This window comes from Eubalaena glacialis, chromosome 7 (genome assembly GCF_028564815.1).
Source record: "Eubalaena glacialis isolate mEubGla1 chromosome 7, mEubGla1.1.hap2.+ XY, whole genome shotgun sequence".
NCBI classification, from domain to species: Eukaryota; Metazoa; Chordata; class Mammalia; order Artiodactyla; family Balaenidae; genus Eubalaena; species Eubalaena glacialis.
Window position 1 is genome coordinate 94,156,727 of NC_083722.1, and position 14,794 is coordinate 94,171,520.

The 14,794-nt window shown below is 40.4% G+C and overlaps 1 protein-coding gene across 1 annotated transcript in view; it reads right to left on the reverse strand.

The window, feature by feature from the left end:
* Positions 1 to 14,794, reverse strand: part of PROK2 (prokineticin 2) — a 410,257-nt gene that overhangs the window by 74,040 nt on the left and 321,423 nt on the right. The window contains exon 3 of the transcript XR_009701503.1: positions 8,733 to 8,868. The gene's annotated coding sequence lies outside the window, so the exon portion shown is untranslated. The remainder of the gene's footprint in view (positions 1 to 8,732; positions 8,869 to 14,794) is intronic.

Consider the following 14,794-nt stretch of genomic DNA (forward strand, 5'->3'; position numbering starts at 1 on the left):
AGAGCAAAAGAAAGCTGAAGATACAGCTTTTGTTAAAGTGAGGAGAAAAACTACGCCAATTCTGTTCAGATAACACCTTTAAAAACCCATAGCGATTATACAAAAGAGAACAAAAGCATTTTAGGGAGAGATGAAATAAATGGTAAACAATCATACCTCCAACATAGAGAATGCATCATTTCCTCATTTAAAAGAAGGTACTGGAAGTCAAGAAAATAGGTTTTGGTCTTAAGAAAAAGAACAGAGGTTGGGCTTTTTTTCCTGTGTTTTGCAGCATTTATAGAGGCCATCCTATTAATTAGCTATACTTTTTAAAATAATCCTATGAATCAGCTTTAAAACTCCAAAAACTAAGGAAAAACAGAAAAAGTTCAGTTATGTGTAATTTGCACATCAAGTAACTGTGCCTGAAACTTTTTATTCCAGAAAATATTTACCAATTGCTTTCTTCTTTTTTTTAAATTAATGTTTTTTTAAAAGTCTTTTAATTAATTAATTAATTAATTTTTATTTTTGGCTGCGTTGGGTCTTCATTCCTGCACGTGGGCTCTCTCTAGTTGCAGAGAGCCAGGGCTACTCTTCATTGTGGTGCACACGCTTCTCATTGCAGTGGCTTCTCTTGTTGTGGAGCACGGGCTCTAGGCCCGCAGGTTTCAGTAGTTGTGGCACATGGGCTCAGTAGTTGTGGCTCGTGGGCTCTAGAGCACAGGCTCAGTAGTTGTGGTGCACGGGCTTAGTTGCTCCGTGGCATGTGGGATCTTCCCGGACCAGGGATTGAACCCGTGTCCCCTGCATTGGCAGGCGGATTCTTAACCACTGTGCCACCAGGGAAGTCCCCAATTGCTTTCTTGTGATACCTAAGAATAAGGGCACATTTCATAGTCATTTTTATTTGGAAAGTTGTTTCCAGTTGTAAATATCTGCATGGAAAAAAGAATGGAGTCAATACTTTTCATAAACTCTGTAATTTGATGGGTGTCCAATGCATAATTACCCTGGCATTATGCATATGTTATGGTAAAGAATGGAGACGATATTTCTGATGAAATTGTATCCAAACATCTCACTGTACCAAATTTATGAGAATTAACAAACAAATTCAATGCAATGGGGAGAACTGGTATGATTCTTCGGAGGGGGTGGATGTGAGCCACTCCCAAGAGAGGCGAAACAAAGAAGAAATTGTGATCCATGGTTTTTAGCAACGAGACCCCTTTTAGTTGACTCATCCAATGTGAAAATGAAATGAAGCATCATCTCTTCCGCAGTCAAGAAGATAATTAATGAGCAACTCATTTCTAAATGAAGGCCTAAGGGAATAAAGCAACCGGCCTTGAATTTAAAAAGAGAAAAGTGGTTACATGTTGGAAAGAATACCAAGTCAAAAATCACCCCATTATGTGGAGAAAAGGAAACCCTCTTGCATTGTTGGTGGGAATGTAAATTGATATAGCCACTATGGAGAACAGTATGGAGTTCCTTAAAAAACTAAAAATAGAACTACCATACAACCAAGCAATCCCACTACTGGGCATATACCCTGAGAAAACCATAATTCAAAAAGAGTCATGTACCACAATGTTCATTGCAGCTCTATTTACAATAGCTAGGACATGGAAGCAACCTAAGTGTCCACTGACAGATGAATGGATAAAGAAGATGTGGCACACACATCATCAAAAAATCTGGAAACAATAAATGCTGGAGAGGGTGTGGAGAAAAGGGAACCCTCTTGCACTGTTGGTGGGAATGTAAATTGATACAGCCACTATGGAGAACAGTATGGAGGTTCCTTAAAAAACTAAAAATAGAACTACCATACGACCCAGCAATCCCACTACTGGGCATATACCCTGAGAAAACCATAATTCAAAAAGAGTCATGTACCAAAATGTTCATTGCAGCTCTATTTACAATAGCCAGGACATGGAAGCAACCTAAGTGTCCATCATCGGATGAATGGATAAAGAAGATGTGGCACATATATACAATGGAATATTACTCAGCCATAAAAAGAAACGAAATGGAGTTATTTGTAGTGAGGTGGATGGAGTTAGAGTCTGTCATACAGAGTGAAGTAAGTCAGAAAGAGAAAAACAAATACAGTATGCTAACTCATATACATGGAATCTAAGGAAAAAAAAAGGTCATGAAGAACCTAGTGGCAAGACGGGAATAAAGACACAGACCTACTAGAGAATGGACTTGGGGATATGGGGAGGGGGAAGGGTAAGATGTGACAGGGTGAGAGAGTGGCATGGACATATATACACTACTAAATGTAAAATAGATAGCTAGTGGGAAGCAGTCGCATAGCACAGGGAGATCAGCTCGGTGCTTTGTGACCACCTAGAGGGGTGGGATAGGGAGGATGGGAGGGAGGGAGACGCAAGAGGGAAGAGATATGGGAACATATGTATATGTATAACTGATTCACTTTGTTATAAAGCAGAAAGTAACACACCACTGTAAAGCAATTATACTCCAATAAAGATGTTAAAAAAAAACAAAAAAAAACTAAAAATAGAACTACCATACGACCCAGTAATCCCACTCCTGGGCATATACCCTGAGAAAACCATAATTCAAAAAGAGTCATGTACCAAAATGTTCATTGCAGCTCTATTTACAATAGCCAGGACATGGAAGCAACCTAAATGTCCATCATTGGATGAATGGATAAAGAAGATGTGGCACATATATACAATGGAATATTACTCAGCCATATAAAGAAACGAAATTGAGTTATTTGTAGTGAGGTGGATGGACCTAGGATCTGTCATACAGAGTGAAGTAAGTCAGAAAGAGAAAAACAAGTACCGTATGCTAATGCATAAAAATGGAAACTAAAAAAAACACAAACAAACGGTTCTGACAAACTTAAGGGTAGGACAGGAATAAAGACGCAGACATAGAGAATGGACTTGAGGACATGGGGAGGGGGAAGGATAAGCTGGGACGAAGTGAGAGAGTAACATTGACATATATACACTACCAAATGTAAAATAGATAGCTAGTGAGAAGCAGCTGCATAACACAGGGAGATCAGCTCAGTGCTTTGTGACCACCTAGAGGGATGGGATAGGGAGGGTGGGAGGGATGGAGGGGATATGGGGATATATGTATACGTATAGCTGATTCACTTTGTTACACAGCAGAAACTAACACAACATTGTAAAGCAATTATACTCCAATAAAGATGTTGAAAAAATAGCAATGAGAAAAAAAGGAAAAAAAAATCACCCCATTAATGTTTGAATTTGAGTTCTTATTCATTTTTTTTAAATCTATGTATTTGCTATATTATAGGAATATTCTTTTTTTTTTTAACAACCTTATTGGAGTATAATTGCTTTACAATGGTGTGTTAGTTTCTGCTTTATAACAAAGTGAATCAGTTATACATATATATGTTCCCATATCGCTTCCCTCTTGCATCTCCCCCCCTCCTACCCTCCCTATCCCACACCTCTAGGTGGTCACAAAGCACCGAGCTGATCTCCCTGTGCTATGCGGCTGCTTCCCACTAGCTATCTATTTTATGTTTGGTAGTGTATATATGTCCATGCCACTCTCTCACTTTATTCATTTTTAAATGAGCTGTAACCCATGCTGAGTACCTCTGCGGGTGCTACTCATCAACTGTAACTACCATCTTTGGTAAAGTAAGGAGAAACAGGAATACTTTTCCTTTTAGTTTTATTGCTATACGTTTTCTTTTAGATGAAGTCAGATGGACTGTGCATGTAGGAGCCCCTCAAATACAGGCCATGGCTTCAAGGTGAATCTGTAGACCACTGTTTGCCCTTAGATTTCAGACAAATGAAAAGCCACTTGAAATGAGGAAGGGTTTTAGAAAGAATGTCAGTAGAGCAGAGGCAAACATCCATCTTTGGATTCCTCACCTAACATTTTCAGGCACCGGCTCAGATGATCTTTAATGATGGTAACAGTTAACATTTATTGAGTGCCAACTAAATGCCGAGTACTTTGCGTGCATTGTCTTTTTAAATTCTTATCCCAAACCATTGTGTTACCCTCATTTTACAGATGGGGAAACTGAGGATGAGAGAGTGAAAGTTCCTTGTCCAAGATCTTACAGCTGATAGAGGCAGAATTCAAATCCATGTCTGATGGTTCGAGAGCGCACATCCAAACACTGCTTCTATCCAATTGCATGTGCCAAAATAATTAGGGTTGGAGGGATGCGACACAGCCATCGGCTTGGCTAAGGGATGTCTTCCTGAGTGCTGTATGACCGAGTGAGGGTCAGTTCTTGCCTCTCCATGCTCCAGAAGGGTTCTGACCAGAAAATACTCAAGGACCAAAGAGGTCAATTCTATCTTTGAGAAAGAAGGAAATTCTCTTCTCAGTTCTGAAAGATTTGCAGACGTACATTCGCTCATCCTCCCTAGTATGGGCTGAACTAGGTCCCCCGCCAACCTCAATTCCTATGTTGAAACCCTAATCCTGTTAAAGAAAAAAATGATTCATGATACTTGTTCAAGGTGGTGAGGGCAACTTTATGCAACGAGGGGTTTGCAGTGGGGGAAAGAGATCAGTCCCAAAATAAATATAACAACGACAAGTGGACATTTATAGACAAGGAGGGGTGTAGGGAGGTGAGGGCGGGGGTGTGTGGAGGGGTGTCAGCAGATAGAAGATTACTAAAAGGCTATGGGGATTTTTGGTAGACCCACTCAACAGGAATCTTGCCAAAGACAGGACCGGTGCTAAGGTAGCCAGGGTTGGCGATGAGGAAACTGATCAGCTCTCCAGGGTGAGAGATTTTTGTTAAATTGACCCAGCAGGATTCTTGCTAAAATTATACTAAGTAAGCCAAGGACAAAACCCAGGGTCAGGGCTTTGAGAGCTTAGAGCAGCCTGACTAAAGTTTGGTTAAGGAGTCATTGTCAATGACCAGTACCTCAGAATATGAGTGTATTTGGAGATTGGGCCTTTAAAGAGGTAATTAAAATTAAATGAGGTCATTATGAATGGGTCCTCATCCACATGACTGTTTTTGGAGACAGAACCTTCAAAGAGGTGAGTAAGTTAAAATGAGGCCCTTAGGGTGGACCCTAACGCAATCTGACTGATGTCCTTATAAGAAGAGGAAATTTGGACTTGCAAAGAGACACCAGGGATGCACGTGCACAAAGAAAAGATCATGTGAGGACATGGCGAGAAGGTGGCCATCTACAAGCCAAAGAGAGAGCCCTCAGAATGAAAGCAACCCTGCTCTCACCTTGATCCTGAACTTCCTGCTTCCAGAACTGTGAGAAATAAATTTCTCTTGTTGAAGCCACTTAGTCTGTGATATTTTGTTATGGCAGTGAAAACGAGCAGGACCCTGTGGGGTCCCAAAAGCCCCTCTATGTCCCCCATTCCTTGTGTGTAGAAAAAGGCTTTAGTCTCCCAGGCCTGCCTTGAGTTCAAAGGGCAGATTCAAGCAGTTACTATTGATAATTAGGGAAGAGAGGAAATGCAGAAACAAAGGAAAAGTAGTCAAGAAACAATAGTGCAGTGAAATAGCAGAGTCCTAATTCCTCCTCAAGGGATATACCTAACAATCTGTTGCATAACTTCGAGTTTTTCTGTAGGAACTAAGACCCCCACCCAGGTAGAGGATGGTGACTGCGTGTTGAGCACAAGCACTTAGACCCCAGACTGGTTGAAACCAGAAGGTTGATGATTGAGATGCTGAAACATCACCCTGTTACCTCACCACCAACCAATCAGAAGAAAGTCCTGCATCCTTCAGCCCTTACCCCAATGTTGCCTTTAAAAACCCTTCCCTGAAAGCTATTGGAGGGTTCTGGTCTTTTGAGCATGAGCTGCCCATTCTCCTTGCTTGGCCCTTGCAATAAACCTTTCTCTGCTCCAAACTCTGATGCTTTGTTTCGTTTGGCTTTACTGTGTATCGGGCACACGAACTTGGGTTCAACAGCAGCCCTAGCAAAGGAATACACTCTCTGAAGGTCAATCTTAATGAGCATCTTTAAGTAGAAGAGAAAAGTAACTGCTTAAGAAGAAAAAGACAAAAACTGGAAAATATTCTGTTTTTAGATTTAATCACTTAGATCTAAAAGACCTTTAAAAATAAGAAGAATGAACTCCATTTGACCAAGTTTCTTCAGAATGGTGTCTGCCACTGAGCCCCTGATCCTGTTTCTTTTGGGGGTTAAGTCCTTCATCTAATGAGACCTTTCCCTATTGCTGGGCCAGGTGAACCACAAGAAAGACAAATCTATATCATAAACCCACTGAACTATATTATATAAACAGCTTTCGGGAAAAAGAACAAAACACACCCTCTTATTTCCAAATGATTGCTTCAGGAGCATTTCCTTCATAAACTGTCATCAAATATCCAACCATGAAACGAAACTATTAAGTTACATTAATTTCTAATTAAATTCAAACTAGAGAAACACAGGAAGTCAAGTGCTCTGGGTTGTAATCTCGGATTCATCATTAATTGTAGAAGTAACTAGTAACTAGTAACGAGATGAGTCACATTTCTTCTCTGTGTCAATTCCAAATCTAGACAATAAGACTAATAATGCATTTCCTAACTAATATTTGGTAAGTGATTAAAGTGATGAAAATAGTTGTGAAATATTTGGAAGAACCATGGGCTAGGCAACTATAAGGCAATATTATATGTAGCATTTTTCTTATTGGCTTAGTTAATCTCTATAAAAAATAAACTTTGGAAATAAATTCATCTAGAAATATCCTCAAGAGGATCTTATAAAATATATACTAATTAGAGGTGGGTTTTTTTTAACCTATTACATTAAATAAATTATGTGACCTCTTACTGAAGTAACATATTACTATATAAATTAATGACCAAAACATTACACAAACCCAGAAGCTTTTCATATACCACTTGGGCTGCTTGTGCACAGTTCTCTCAAATGTGTAAACTCTCTTCCAAATTTCGGAGCGGCTACACTGAAAACTTTCTATGTTAAAGACTACCAAGGCAAACTTTGTCACTCTTACTCATAACAACACCCTTCCCACCACATTAAGCTTGTCTTCCCGTAGCCCAGACAGTGTCTGAGCCTCCATGTTCTCTGTTAAGAAACTCAGCCTCGGGCTTCCCCGGTGGTGCAGTGGTTGAGAATCCGCCTGCCAATGCAGGACACACGGGTTCGAGCCCTGGTCTGGGAGGATCCCACATGCCGCGGAGCAACTGGGCCCGTGAGCCACAACTACTGAGCCTGCGCGTCTGGAGCCTGTGCTCCGCAACAAGAGAGGCCGCGATAGTGAGAGGCCCGTGCACCGCGATGAAGACTGGCCCCCGCTTGCCGCAACTAGAGAAAGCCCTCGCACGGAAACGAAGACCCAACACAGCCAAAAATAAATAAATATAAATAAATAAATAAATAAAAAAGAAACTCAGCCTCTTGTGGAATTAAGTTATCAGGCGCATGGAAACTGTACCCAAAATTATATGCCAAATTTTGACCTCGTTGAAGCTTTGAAACAAAGTGTGTGTCTGTGTATGTGTGCTTGTGTGTGTGTGTTTCACCTTCTGCCCTGCACTCATACTGTCTTAGTATTTGTTCCCTGAGACAAGAATGTGAGGTCAAGTAGTTCATCCAGGAGATGGTTTCAGGAAGTGGGGGAACCAGGAAGTGAGATGGAGGAGGGAAGGAAGCTGATAAAAGGTATGTCATCAAGCAGGTGAGCAACGCGGGCAACTGTGGCTCATCCCCTCCGGGGACCTCTGGGGGGCGGCAGTGTAGAGCACACCCACAAAAGCTGGAGTATTTATCCACAATCTCCCACCAGGTATCAGTTAATCAATGCCATCAGCATGAGCCTTATTTTCAGTTCTTCTTTCTCCTTCAGTCTTCTCATCCATTCTCTCACCAAAGCCGATGAGTTCTTACCCCTCTACCGTGTCTCATCTACACACGTCCTTTTCTCCCCCCACATCCACAATCATGAGTCCAATGGGCAGAGCTCCGTGAATCCTCCGAGCTGGGAGCCCTGTTTCAGTCCCACCCTGGCGCCATCTTGGCTGTGTAGTACCATTCAAACACCACTGACAGAGGGTTATTTCTCTCTTTTGCTCAAGTGGTGCACTGCTGTATATTATATTAAAGCCAAAAGATTTGGCCCAATCTTTCCTTTTTACCCAAACTTAACCCCAGATACGTAAACCTACTTGATGCCTTCTGTGGTATCTGTACCATCTCACTGGCCCCTGGCCCTTTCTGGCCATACCATGCCATTCTCCCTGGGTTCTCTCCAAGTCAGCCATATTTGCCTTCTATGAGTTCTTGAATTTGTCAAGTCCCTTCCACCTCAGGGCTTTTGCACGTGCTGTTCCCCCCCTTTGTCTGTAATATTTCTCTCTGTTCTTCACCTACTAACTCCTCTTCCTCCCTCAGTTGGAATGTCATTTAGTTCAGCCCTTTCTAACTGATTCCCCCTTACCCAGCCTCCATTCCCTGTGCCCTGACAGGTCAGGTGCCCTGTTACATATTCTTCTAGCCTGTTTTTCTCCTTCATACCACTTCTCATGATCGCAGGTAATTTATTGATTAACATTAACTGATTAATTCCATTTTAAATTTCTGCTTCTCCTAGCAGGCTGTAAGTTACATGAGCGACTATACTACTCACCTGTGTATCCCTAACACCTAGCATGATGCTTAGCATACTACCAGCACTCAATACACATAAAAGAATGAATATACACAACTTACACTTTCCAGCTCTGAAGGCTTTGATTTCTCCTCCCATGATGGCTTCCATCCTCTTCATTTAGATGAAATACTTTGTAAACAACTGTGCTCAGCACACATTGTGGATGGATCCCCGGACAAGCAATTTGAGAGGGCTCTGTGTAAATATAAAGAGCAAAATGCTACAAAATCATTATCATTCTTTATCTATAATCAAAACATCACATTGTGTGTCATTTGCAAATTATATGTAATGAAACAGTAAGATTTTCAGGGATTTGATAACAATGCTGGCAGTAGGAGACTATAGAAAATAAGATGATTCTGTGAACTTGGTATTTTTTTAAAATTACTGCTAGATCTTTTCTTTTTCTTTTTTTACATTTATTTATTTATTTTTATTTATTTTTGGCTGCTTTTGGTCTTCATTGCGGTGTGCAGGCTGCTCATTGTGGTGGCTTCTCTTGTTGCGGAGCACGGGCTCTAGGCGTGCGGGCTTCAGTAGTTATGGCTCACGGGCTCTACAGCGCAGGCTCAGTAGTTGTGGCGCACGGGCTTAGTTGCTCCGCGGCATGTGGGATCTTCCCGGGCCAGGGCTCGAACCTGTGTCCCCTGCATTGGCAGGCGGATTCCTAACCACTGCGCCACCAGGGAAGTCCCATCTGTGAACTTGTTAAAGCTTGTGGTTACTCGCAAATTTAAGGGGAAATGCATGCAGCGCTAACAGAAGTCAGACAGACAGTGACTTAATGCTTTGGAAATTTACGGGACAGGTGTGACAGCCTATTGTGTCTCAGAATAAGTAATTTCAGCAAAGCCATAAAGTATACAGATGGGAAGAGAATTTGATTTCACTTAATTTTATTTGATAGAACTTAACACTTGAACAAGTGCTGTTGCTAAACTATAGGAGCTTAAAAATTCTCCTTTCTCCCTAATGGGGCCCAAAGAGAAATGGATCCATTTGTTCCATCATAAATGTTCAACTGCAGATTTGGGGGATAATAAAAGCTCTGGCCTTGCTATTTAATTATTCAGTTGACTGCTAGAAAGATTTATCTACCCAAATGGGCTTGTAACTCAGAAATGTTAATACATGTTTATTTAAAAAGATAGTCATGTAATTTCAAGACAAACTAGTGTCAATCTAGGTTTTTATTATGACAATGGCAATTTGGCAATTATATAAAAAGCTGTAAAAAATTTGGCAAATTCGCTTTTTACTTGGTATTCTCGAATACGCTTTCTGAGACAAACACTATGTTCTTGGAACTTCTACATTGAACACTGAGAGTGAATCACTGCAAAAAGGGGTGACAATGAGACATTTATAAAGATATTTTTCTACTCGGCGATTATGTTTTTAAGAAGAGTTTAATGTATATTTCATAGTAGACCTACTTTAAAATATGTACACATCCCTAAAGGGAAAGCCTCAATAAAAGCAAGTGCTGTATTATCAATTTCTGGTAAAACTTTAAAATGTTGTCATTAATTATAGATGGAGCACTTTTCCTGCAATATATTCCTGTTTGTCTGACACCTGGCAGGGCCGGCACCAATTTATTCACTTTCTCTGTTACACGACATTCAGTCCCTGGGGCCATTATTTCTGAGGGAAACCGAGCAATATAACTAGAAGCCTACATAAATGATTCATACTAGAACACTCTAGAACATGCCACTCAATGGGAAAGGCTGATCGTCTAATCCAACTTGATGGCTGAAGCTGCTGTGGTGTCAGAAGGAAGGGATCCATTTACCAGATCCTTCAGATTAGCTAAGTCCTTTCTGCAGCTGCAGAGCCCTGTCATCTTCCCTTGTCTGCCGGAAGTATTTGCAATACTTTATCGTGATGAAGCATTTCCTGAAAACACACACACACACACGCACACGCACACGCACACACGCACACGCACACACACACAGTATAATGGCTGCTTATCTTTGGCACCTCCCACTTAGTAGCGACTTTCTCTTGTATTTTTAATAACCCCTTTATTATTTTAGAGGCAGCACATTTACATTTATAAAAAATTACAAAACACAGACAATCAGCAAACAAAACTTCACCTTCCTGTCACCCAGAATCACCATGTCTTACCTTTTAGTGCATATGATTCTGGATCTTTATATGTTTGCATGTATATGTATGTCTATATATACACACACATTTATGCATAGTTTTCTTTCCCAGGAGGAGATTATATTCTACATACTGTTCTAACACTTAGCCTTTTTTGGTCAATGAATCTTGACCTTTCCGCTTCAGTACATTTTCTATGTCACTGAAGATCCAAATCATATTCAAATTTCCTCACTTAAGCTAAAACAATTCTTACAACTGTTTAGTCCTATTTTGGTCAATGAATTTTGACCTTTCCACTTCAGTACATTTTCTATGTCACTGAAGAGCCAAACCATATTCAAATTTCCCCACTTAAGCTAAAACAATTCTTAAAACTGTTTAGTCCTATCCAGGAATCCTATGAAGAAAGCTCTCTGGCTGTTATAGCCCTTATTTCTCTTCTGTCTGTCAGGATCCCCTTTTCATGACACTGGCTTTTTGAAGACATTGGGCCAGTTTTCCTGTGGAATGTCTCCCCTTCTAGATTTGTCTGATTGCTCCCTTGTACCATGTAGCTGATCCCTATACCCCTCTATCTCCTACAGCCTGCAAGTTAGATCTAAAGGACGGTTGGATTCATATTTTGGCTCGAAAACACCATAGGGGATTGTGTATCTAGAACTGCACTGTCCAATGTGGTAGCTTCCAGCCATATATGTAGTCATTTACGTTTTAGCTTCAATTAATTAAAACTGAAAATTAAGTTCCTCAGTTGCACTGCCCTTTGGACAGTGCAGATATGGAAAACTTCCCTCATTGCGGAAAGTTCTACCAGACTTGCTAGCTAGAGATTGAGTCTATTTCTTCACTGCTTGAGTCTGGGCTTGGGTCAATCAGATACTAGTAAACGTGATGCAAACAGAGGCTTGGAGATTGTTTGCGTACCAGCGGTTGCCCCCTTTGGCTGCTGAACCCTTGAGACTGCCACGTAAAGAAGCTTGGACTGTTCTACTGCAGGATAAGTTACCCCACGGACAGTGACCAGAGCTATTCCAGCTGAGGTCCCAGAGATGTGAATAAAGCCATCCTAGGCCATCTTGAGAGACAGTACAGAGGGAGACCTCAGCCATCCAGCCATCCCTGTCAACTGCCTGACATATGAGTGAGGCCCCCTGAGACCCATTGGCCCCAAGTGAGCCATCAGCTGAACACAGAGACCAGTAAAGCTGCTCCAGACATAAGACCCAACAAGCTGACTCATAGAGTAATGAAGAATAATAAATGATTATTATTTTTAGCCACTAGATTTAAAATTTTTTTTAGCCACTCACCTAATACATAAATCTTGCCTAAATCCGTAATTTCATTAGGTTTTGTAAAATTATGTTTTCAACTTCTATCGTTCCTTCTGCATTTATTAACTGGCATTCTTTTGTAAAGTACAGTTTCTCTTCATCAATTGGGCTAATTGGTTATTCTGTCATACAGTTTCTCCTGGAAAGGCAGGATAAATATTTAGTTTTTTCCTTTAATTATCAATTAAAAAGTAAGGAGTTGTTTAATGGCCATCTCATACTACACTTTTCTGGCTTTCTCTTTTTTGAGTGCCTTTATGAAGTCATGAGTTTATATATTAAACACATTTTATCTATGTCTATAATCATTATTCTTTCTGATGCCCCAATTGTCCCAACTTTGGCCATTGGGAGCCCTTTCAGACCACCTTCTATGTCATTTTGATACAAGTCTATTAACCTTAGAAAGCTTCCTTTCCTTCTGTCAGAATAAGCTATCTCAAGTTCATCCTGCATCTTCCCTGCCCCAGACCTAGAACCAGCCATATCTCTTAGGAGTCCTGGCGATGTACTGACGTGCACAATCTGGGTGACAATCGATCCTGAGGTGACAATGCTTGCACCATTCCATTTATAGAGATGTGATTTGAGCGTACACGTCCTCCTCCCTTTCTCCGACCCCTACTTTTGTTCTTTGTTCTCAAATCTGCTCACAGCACTTCTCACTCAAGATGCAACCCTCTTCTGTGTTCGACCATCTGGCGGATTTGCAGCTTATAACACGTTTCAGAATCTCCCTTCCTTCCTGTTGCACCAGTGTTGATTTCACACCAGTTCTGCTACCTCTGGGTTTGGGGTTTTCTCTGCCTCTTAGTATTGCTGAAGATGTTGTAAATGAGTTTTGATTTTTGTTATCCCTGATGCTCTCCTTGTTTTTCAGAAAATGACGTAGAAAGATTACAAACTGGGCTGCCTTCAATCCCTATACTCAATCCTCAATCCAAACAAGGGTTGGGCAAGTGATCCAGGTCAGGTTAATCAGAAGGTTCATCTTCCTGATCATGGTTTTTGGTCAGGAAAGGACACTGACCCAACTCTATCTCATCAAAAGCCATCTGGGACTTATGCTGGAATGATTGGGCTAGAGGAGCTGAATGAATAAAAGCCTGGAATTGCTAGAAGCTACTGGCTCTCTCATGGAGAAAATCTGGCTGAGACTGATGCCATCATGGAGCAGAGAATTGAAAGGTAGAAAGAGACAGACATCTGAGGGCCTCATTTGAGCTCCTGGGTCCAGCCTTACCTGGAACCAGACCAAACCTAGGTTTTTTCACTTACATAATTTTTAAAAGTCCTTTTAATGAAATAAAACAATGAAGATGAAGTGGTTATCCTAGTGAGTGGCACACCAAAAGTCCCAATATATGCTATCATTATTATTTTTGAAAACTTATTTGAGTTAGGTTTCTATCATTTGCTAGTGCAATATTAACAATAAAAAAATAATACCAAAGATTTTTGAGAATTGTGCTAGGCACTTTACATACTACTTCACTAAATCCTTACTTCAAGCCTTGAGATAAGTATTCTTACTCCCATTTTAAAGACTTAAAAAGGAGCTAAGGCTTCAATGAGCCTAAGTAAGCTGGTCACAGAACTAGTGAGTGGTAGTGCTGGAATTTCAACCTTAGCAGTTTGAGTCCAGAATCCAAGCTCCAAATGGCTTAAAAATTCTTGGCGATTTAAATATAATTAAAAGTATAGGCACTTAATCGAAAGCAGCCAGAAAATCACCTGTAACATTGCGCTTAGTCAAGAAATATGTCTGTGTATTTAGAATCTACGCTTTGTTAACGGCTCATGAAGTTAGAAGCTGTGCTGATATCCTCCCAATAGTGTACCATAATGACTTCACACCAGATTTTATAATCGAATGCTCAATTTCACTTTGCAGAATTCTTCATGTTAATTTCTTTGAAAACTGCCAGTTGAAATAATTAGCAGAGTAGCTGAACAACTGAACCTATGGGATAAGGAAGACCAGATTTCCAGGAAAATGCCTTGATGGTTGAGGGGGAATTCTGTTCATCTTTCTCTCGCTCCCGACGCAATGAAATTTCCCCTCCCAGACAAATATGAACAGCATGTGTCAAAATATGCACTCTTTACCATTTGATTAAAATGATTCCATTAAAATGTTATAAATTGAATTCAATTACTACCCATTTTTCTTTTTAAATATGCTTAATAAGTAAGTTTAACCAAAGTGATGTTATCGTTATAGATTCATTTTCACCCTTTTCCTTCACAGCACCTTTGTCATGATCATCTCATTAACAGGCACTAATGCTTTTCTACATCCTTGCTAAAGAAAGAAAAAGAAAAAAAAAAAAAAGAAAATACTCTATCCCATCAACATCTAATTGGAACTTCTCTGGGGAAAAGCATTTTAAAACGAAGTATAAATATGTTGCTTTGATAATGATAATTCTCTTTACTTTATAGCCACCCTGCCTCTGGGAAATTAGTCATGGAGACACCAAACCAGCAGTAAGATTCTAATTTACTTCTATACATTTTCAGCCAGTACGCAATAATACTATGGGTTAGGTACAATTTTTACCCATTTTACAAATAAGGAATCACAGGCTTAGAGAGGTTAAGTAAGCTGACAAGTACACAGCTCGGAAATGAAAGGATATAAACCTGGATGAGGCCAA